Raw genomic sequence first — 8,483 nt, 5'->3', positions numbered from 1 at the left:
AACTTTTTTATGTATATTTTTTTAATTTCACGTTCTAAATCTTGCACAACCCATTGATAAAACATTTCATCATAGGTCATTTTATAGGTTTGGTCCATATGATATTAGTGTGCTCAAAATGGATTGTAATTTTCTGAGAGTGAGCAAAATGCAACCTCCTTCAATAGTCTGTAAAGTTATATGATTGATCAATTTGTTAAATATAAGTAATATTTTTGTTTCAGGTTGTCTATAAAATTAAATCATCCAGAAGTTGATTTTAGAAGCTGTTGTGAAATTTCCTTGATTTTTAATCCTCAGTTTTTTGTAAAGTTCAGATTTTTAAATGTTAAAGCAATTTAATACACAAAATATTTTGAGTTTCTATTTCTGAACAATAAAAATATTAAAAAAAAAAAAAAAACTGAAAAGATTCTGGATTCACATTAAGTAATGTTATAATTTTTATTTGGAATTCCACTTTTATTTCATTATTTTCCAGTTAAACTGTTTCAAAAGAATATTTATTTATCTATTAGTTGATTTTGAAATAATTCATAAAGTATTAACTAAATATACATAATTAACATTAACACTATTTTCTTTTTACAAAATTAATTATTTGTTTATGTATAGGAAACATAAACATACATTTGACACTTCATAAATTAGACATTCAAACACTAAACACTTGATTATGGAACTTCAAAGATAATACACACCTACATTATTATTTATCGATTTTAAATTATAATCCAATTTGTTACTAGATATTATATTGCATAATTCAAAATAACAGATTGTAAAAGTTTATCAATGAATCCCCATTAACGTAGCATGGAGAGCGTGAAATATAATTCTGTATCAGGGCGCATGGTGAAAAAATAATTTTTCTATTTATACTTTTTTGGTGTGTGGGAGTGCATATTAAATTTAGATGCATTACATGAGGTTTAAAAATAACGTATCAATATTGTTAACACGTTCATGACATGTACCCTATTGGGTACACACCAGGCTTTCATAAAGCGCATTGTGCACCCGATGTGGTACATGTTGCTTTGTTAAATTTGATCCTGCGCTTAAATAAATATCTCAAATTTTCGTGTAAACGATTGCTTCATTTTTAGGTACCCCCTGAGGTAAATGGTAAAATATTTTAAAAATATATTGAAATAATTTTTTTGTGTAAAATTGTGAAGCCAAAATTTCTTTTTGTTCTCTTAGGACAAGAAGCTTATAAATTGCACTAAGTCCTGTAAGAACCTTTGCGCTGCTTCCGGAGTGACAGGATATTCAGGATGGGTAAGGTTAGGGAGTAAGGGCCGCCTCCTATCGAGATCCATGAGGAAGAATTAGGGCACTACATCTCAAAGTCATGTCTCCCCGGAAGAAGGGGAGGCCAGCTCTGAACCAGCCTCTCCAGTCAAAGCAGGCAGGGGGTGGCATACCCTTGTTGAGGTTAACAAGAACCTCTGATAGTTATGGAACAAACCCCACCAACTCCAACAGTCATCCCCCACATTAGACTAGACCTATTGAATTGCCCATGAACCCCAGAATCAACATTTGCGGTTAGTGATGTGATGCTACTGGACATCCATAAGGTTGCCCAGATTTAAGTGACACATCGGTTTTTGCTGTGCCCAGTGGTGGGTTCAACTGGAAGGTATAAATTTATATATATATGTTAAATTTGATCCTGCACTTAAAAAATTATCTCAAACTTTCTTGTAAACGATTGCTTCATTTTTTAGGTACCCTCTGAGGTACATGGTAAAATATTAAATAAAAACATATGAAATAATTTTTTTGTGTAAAATTGTGAAGTCTACATACTTTTCTCGTTATACATAGACGTTTTACATAAAAAAAACTATCACAGTTTTTTGTCATTACTGAAAAATTCAACGGTATATAAAAAAGTCCGCAAATTAGCCGTCGTCGTGAACGTGTTAAGCGAAAGTGTCATTTTAAACTTACTTTAAAAGAACACTTAAAATTTATTCATGTATAAATCAATAAACATTTTTTATGAGCTCTCAAATACGTTTCAGATAGTGGTGAGATTTGTGATTCAATTTCTTGGTAATTTATTCATTATAATTCATATTTTCTTCTGTTCTCTTTTCTATAACTTCAAGAGATACTTCAGACCTACTGTCAATATCGTACAGTTCAACTTTGTCCTCTGGATGATTTAAACCTTCTCTTTTTATAGGTGACTCCTTGATCATCTTGCTCTTGAAAATCTCCTTAAACCATATATATACCATATAAACCATATATCTCTTCTCATCTCCAGATTTAGCTTTTTCTCAACACTACTCAGCAAGTTTCCCAACTATGTATGATCTCTTTCATCCTTTATTTAATAATTTTTCTTTTACTTACTAAAATATCAGTAATAATTGTAAAAACAAATTTTTAAAAATAAAATTTTTTATTACTTTGCGTGATTATAACAAATGCATACTATTTTAGCAAATTAACTTATGTATTTAGTTCTTAAATCTAAGTTCATACTATTGACACCATTTATATTCGTATATTTATTCTTGTAATGTAATGTGCAAATGGTAAATAAAGATTGTTTTGAATTGGAATTTGAAATCTTACGTATTGGGACACATGGCATAAAAATTCATGCAAAAACTTAAAAGTATTGAGGTGCGTGGTGTTAAAATGACTGCACAAACAAACAACTATCCTCACTGAGAAAATGCCTGATTCGAAGTGTACATCAGAACAACATGTTCTTGGACTTGAAGCAACTTGAAATTATCACATTTATTTTAGTCAGCTTGGCCCAGCATTATTGTGAAAATAATTATCTAGTGTTCAATGAAGGTAAAACAAAACAATTGGTTTGGAAGACACAAGGATGCTGTTTCTGGAGTTCCTGGACTTGAACAAGTGCATTCAACGAAACATCTGGGAATCACCTTAGATGAGAAACTTACCTGGAATAACGATATTGATGAGTTAAGCTATCAACTCAACTCTACTACTTTTTGCTCTCAAAACAGTTAAATCATTTAGTACTCTTGAGGCAACAATGATGGCTTATCATGCACTTTTTGAGTCACGTATTAAGTATAGTATAGTCCTATGGGGAAATAATTCTTACGGGGAAAATCTGCAAAGAATCATAGTTCTACAGAAGAAAGCTCTGAGAATCATAGCTAACTTACTGCCATGTGCCAGCTGTAGATACACTTATGATATACTGACTGTTACATTCTTGTATATACTTGATGTCATTTTACTTGCATGTAATTTTGATACCAGAAAACTAAAATTTTTATGGATGGCCTACACGACATGCAGAAGACTTCATTATTCCATCCCACAGAACTGCCCTGTTTGACAAGAAACCATATGCGGGGGCAAAGATCTTTAATCTACTTCCTGCAGAGCTGAAAACAATGTTAAGGTGCTGAAGACAATGCTGAGAAAATGGCTTGTGGAGAGATCAATTTACACAATGAATGAGTTCCTGAATTATTTTTCTGATTTAATGACTATCAAACAACATTGTTTGTGTTCATGATTCTTATAGATTAATACTGTAATTTTTATTGACACTAATTTTGTGTTTGATCAAAATTCAACAATTTTGGAACAAATTTTGTTGCCACACGTTTGAAAAAATTTCATGGATGAACCAGATGATATGCCAACATCATCAGTGACTTCTTTGATCGTAAAGCGACAATCGTACATAACCATTTCTTGCACTATTTTTACATTTTCATGGGTTTTTGATGTGCGGGGGCGTCCAGAACGTTCGTCATCTCCAATGTCCTCACAGCCATCTTTGAAACGTTTATACCATTTTATATCCTTGTTTTACTCGTAGCAGACTCAACATAGATCTGTTTTAACATCTCCCACTCTTTGTTACACATTTCATTTTTCACATAAACTTTTATACAAACTTTGTGGTTCCTTTTTTTACAAAATCGCTGAGTTATAAAACACATTTAACCTTAGCAGCTGCCACTGAAAAATTAGACAATGAATACAACGTTGTCTTCGTGAGCATGAGTACGAACATAAAAAAATTTTGACACATGGACTCCATCCTGTGAAACTTTTTGAACACACCTCATATATCAATCAATCAATCAATCAATCAATCAATCAATCTTTATTCACATATACATTGAGTACAGTGGTGCGTCAACAATTATTAATTAATACATCTAAATTTAATAATTAAAAACATGAGAAGAAAAAAAAAAATACATCTTTATATTGTTTCTTTGTTATCTTGGTGTTTGATTTCTCCAGTCCAGGAATTCTTGAATTGAATATACAGATCTGTCCTAAGAGCCAGTTCCTCAGGGAAGTCCTTCAATTTTTCTTCTGGCAGTCTCCTCAGTTCTTCAGGCAACTGGTTGTAGAAGGCAGCGCCGCTGTATGAGGGCTTCTTCTTAACGAGACTGAGGTGGTGTGCTTCAAGTAGGAAGTTTGCGTCTATGCCTTGTGTTTATAGTTATGCTGGTCTCCCATCCTGGTTTGTCCTGATTTCACTACGTAGAGGATTGCCTCAAGTATGTAGAGGGAGACTATTGTCATTATCTTGAGTTCCTTAAAGGCATCTCTGCAGGTTTCACGCGAGCCTAGTCCATTCAGTGTTCTTATGGCTCTTTTTTGAATTACAAGTACTGTTTGGAGGTTTGTACTACTTGTTCCACCCCAGGCCAATAGTCCATATCGTAGATTTGACTCGAACAAAGAGTAATAGGCAGTTAGGGCTGTTTTTTTATCACTAATCTGTATCATTCTTCTAATAAACAAAGAGGTTGGAATTTAACTTCTTGCAGAGCTGTTTTATATATGACCTGTCCATGAAAGGTTGTTGTCCAATGTTATTCCTAAATATGCATTCGAGTCTACCGTTTTAATGTCTGGCAATCCTTGGTGTTGGTTTGGAGTTGGTGTGAAAATAAGTTGATGGGTTTTGTCTTCATTTAAAACTAAGTCATTATGATAACAGTACTGCTTTGCCATGTTGTAAGCTATATGTGAGTTTATTTCCATTTGTTCTTTATCTTTGGCTGTAGTGATCAATGCTGTATCGTCAGCAAACATGACTGTTTCACAAAATTCTTCAAGGTATTGTGGAAGTCATTTGTTAACAGGATGTAGAGGATAGGGCCAAGAACGGATCCCTGTGGTACACCTCTATTCAATGGTAGGATTTCAGATTTAATTTTGCGTAGGACATAATTTTCTTTGTAAGTAATCTCTACCAGTTGTTTCCTGTTTCCAAGGTAGCTTTCAAACCATTGAGCTTCTTTTCCAGTGACACCAAGAGATTTGAGCTTTTCAATTATCAGTTTGTGATCCAGAGTGTCAAATGCTTTACTGAAGTCAAGCAAGATGGTCGAAGCTATGTGTCCTTGTTCTAGTTTTGTCTATGATGCTTTTCGATAAGTTGTGTGACTGCACTTGTTGTTGACCTGTTCTCAATAAAGCCATGTTGCCTTTGGGTAAGAAGATTATGATCTCTTAAATGTTTTAAGAGTCTATTCAAAACAGCTCGTTCAAGGATTTTTGAAAAAATTTGAGACCAGTGATATTGGACGGTAGCTGGCTGCCTCTGTAATTTGGCCCTTTTTTTATAGTTAGGGTAGACTTTAGTTTGTTTTTAGGCTGCTGGGAAAAATACCTTCATTTAAGGATTTGTTTATTAGGTTCGTAAGTGGGATGGTAAGTTTCACTTTTGCAATATTTAATTAGTTTAGAGGTCATATCATCTATGCCGGCTGATGTTTTAGGCTTCATTATGTCAATTATTTTGCTTATTTCCTCTTCAGTGGTATTTGAGAATTGAAAGTTTTTGAACTGCGTTGTTTGTTTGTGAGATTTATTATTTTACGTTGTTTTTTCATTTTTATTTGTTCAAGTGTTCTTTCTGCAATTGTTGCAAAAAAGCAATTTAGGTAATTGGCAATCTTTTCAGGTGATTTGCAGAGAGCTCCTTCAACATTCATTTTTCTCAAGATATGCGTTTCCACATTTTTCTTTTCTTTCCTGATTTATTACCCTCCACAAAGCCTTTGACTTATTTGGTGCTTGCTCTATGAAATCCGCATTGTGTTTTTTTTCCTTAGATCTTTTAGCTTAAGATCATAGTCTTTCTTTCTAAGAGCTGTGACTTCTTTATCAATTGCATTTCCAGTAATGTTTTTTGTCTGTTTAGTGCTTCTAAGTAGGATCTTTTTAGATCTTCGCTTTCAGCGTCCCATAGTCTTTTTGCTTTTGCTTTCTTTTTCTTTATTGTTTTATATGGGCATACAGAGTCTAGTGTAATTTTTATGACACTGTCTAGAGCTGAAAAAGCACTTTCCGTGTTTTCTTTAGATGTGACATCTGACCAATTTTGTGTTGCTAATAGGGCTCTTATCTCTTCCATATTATGTTTATTTATGACCCTTTCCTTTGACCCCGTTGCTGTATGGTTTTCCATGTCTGTCATTATACTACATACTTGGCTGTATGATCTGACAGCCCTGTTTCTATCACACAGTTTGTTATCTGTTCTGTAGTTAAGTTTGTGCATATAGTTGTCAATCGAAGTCTGGCTGTGGTGTGAAATTCTTGTGGGGGGTAGTTCTAGTCTGTTTATGTTGAACCCTCCTAGAGCTTCTATTACTTTTTGATTTTCATGGCTGTCAATCAAGCTATCCACATTTATGTCACCCATTATGACTATCGGGCTATTCAAATTGTGAATGTTGTCCCAATTCTGTTGAGATTGTGTCTAACGTATTTTCCAAGTTGGAGTGTGGTGGTCTGTAGACTCCCATCAGGTATAAGTTGCATTTTTTTAGATTTATTTTTCAGCAAGATAGATTCACATACCATTTCTGTTTCTGAGTCGGAAATGGAAACTATACTGACCTTGCATTTGAATTCCATGTTCCTGAATATTGCCACCCTCCCTTCCTGTGTTGTGTTCTAGAGAAGCCTCCAATGAATTTATATTCTGGTATTCTGATATTTTCCAAAATTTCACTACTGAGTCCATGTTCCGTTACAATGACAATATCCGGTTTTTTGACTGTGCAGAAAATGGGTCAATCGTTCAATTTTGTTTTTTAGACCCATCTATGTTTTGGTGGATTATTTTGATTTTTTTTGCCTATTTTTTGTCTCCTTTTTTTTATTGTGGTAGCTTCTAAAAAATTATGGGAAAGTGTGTTCTGTGAAGGAGCTGGACTCAGTTTGTATTATTCAATTTTATAAGTGTAGTATAATATTCAATATTGTTGTTAAAAAAATCTTCTAGTTTTTTCGTCACTTGCCCTAGGTTTTAGCATGCATTGGCGGTGATCGGCTCTGGTGTTTAGGGCCCATCCTAGGCAAGTCAACAGGCTTTTTAACCAAGTGGATTGGTGCTTGAAGGCTTGCTGAGGGTTGCTTGTTTACCAGCGGTTTAATTCTGTGTGTTCAGCTGATAGTTCTTTTTCCTCGGGTTTTTCCTTGAGAGCGTTGGCTTTTGCAATCTGAAGGGACACGCTGAAGTGGTTTGCAACTGGTCGTCTTCTTAGTCAGTTTTTTGGTCAGTGTTTGTCTTTCTCTTTCCATTGGGTGATTGGTTGTTATTGTATCAAGGAAAGGGGTATTATCTTGCAGGGGGGTTTTGTTAATAGTTAGGTTATACTTCTCGGTAAAAGTATCTTGTGCATTGGGTAAGTAAGAGTCCTGATGGTGCTGTATGTTAGTTATCAGAGATGTCAGATAAGCCTTTGTTTTCCTTTCTTGCTCATAAAGTTTTTTTGTGAAAGTTGTGAAAGTTCATCCTGGTTTAGTTTATGGTCAGCAATAAGTCTATTCTTTATCTTTGATTTCATTTTCTAACTCTTTTTCTTTTTCTTCGAGTTTGGCAATATTTTCTATAAGTGTAATATTACTTGTCCTGATGCTTAGAAGTTCATGTGTCAGCTCTGCTACTTTACTATCTAAGTGAGACACTCTTTTGTTTAGAGATAAGTTTTGATTTTTAAAGTATTCTTTTTCAGATTCGCATTGTGTTAGCAATTCTTCTTTGAAAGTGTGCTCACGGGTTAGTTTATCTTTTTAAAAATCTGATTTCATCTTCAAATTCTGAACACTTCCCCCTTAATATCAAGGAATTTGTTTTCGCTATACATAAGTTTTTCTTCTATTTCAGATTTTCATATGTTGATTTAGTTTGCTTTAAGTCATGTATATGTTTGCCTTAAAACATGCCTTTCTTCCATGAGTGCTGAAATGTGATTGTTTAGTACTCTATTTTCATTACTCTTGTCATTAATTATGTTTTTGAGTTCGGAATTTTTCTAATAAAAGAGCATTTCCTACCTCAGCTGCAAGTGACAAGGAAGTTTCCAGGTCCGTTTCCTCACGTGAGTGATAGTTGTTAACTTTTTCTACAACCTGTCCTATATTGTTTTGATCAACCTGAAGAGTGATCTCCTACATTCCCAAAATATATACTTCCTGGAATC

The sequence above is a fragment of the Homalodisca vitripennis genome, chromosome 2 (assembly GCF_021130785.1).
Source record: "Homalodisca vitripennis isolate AUS2020 chromosome 2, UT_GWSS_2.1, whole genome shotgun sequence".
In the NCBI taxonomy this organism is placed as follows: domain Eukaryota; kingdom Metazoa; phylum Arthropoda; class Insecta; order Hemiptera; family Cicadellidae; genus Homalodisca; species Homalodisca vitripennis.
Note: the sequence above shows the minus strand (reverse complement) of the source record.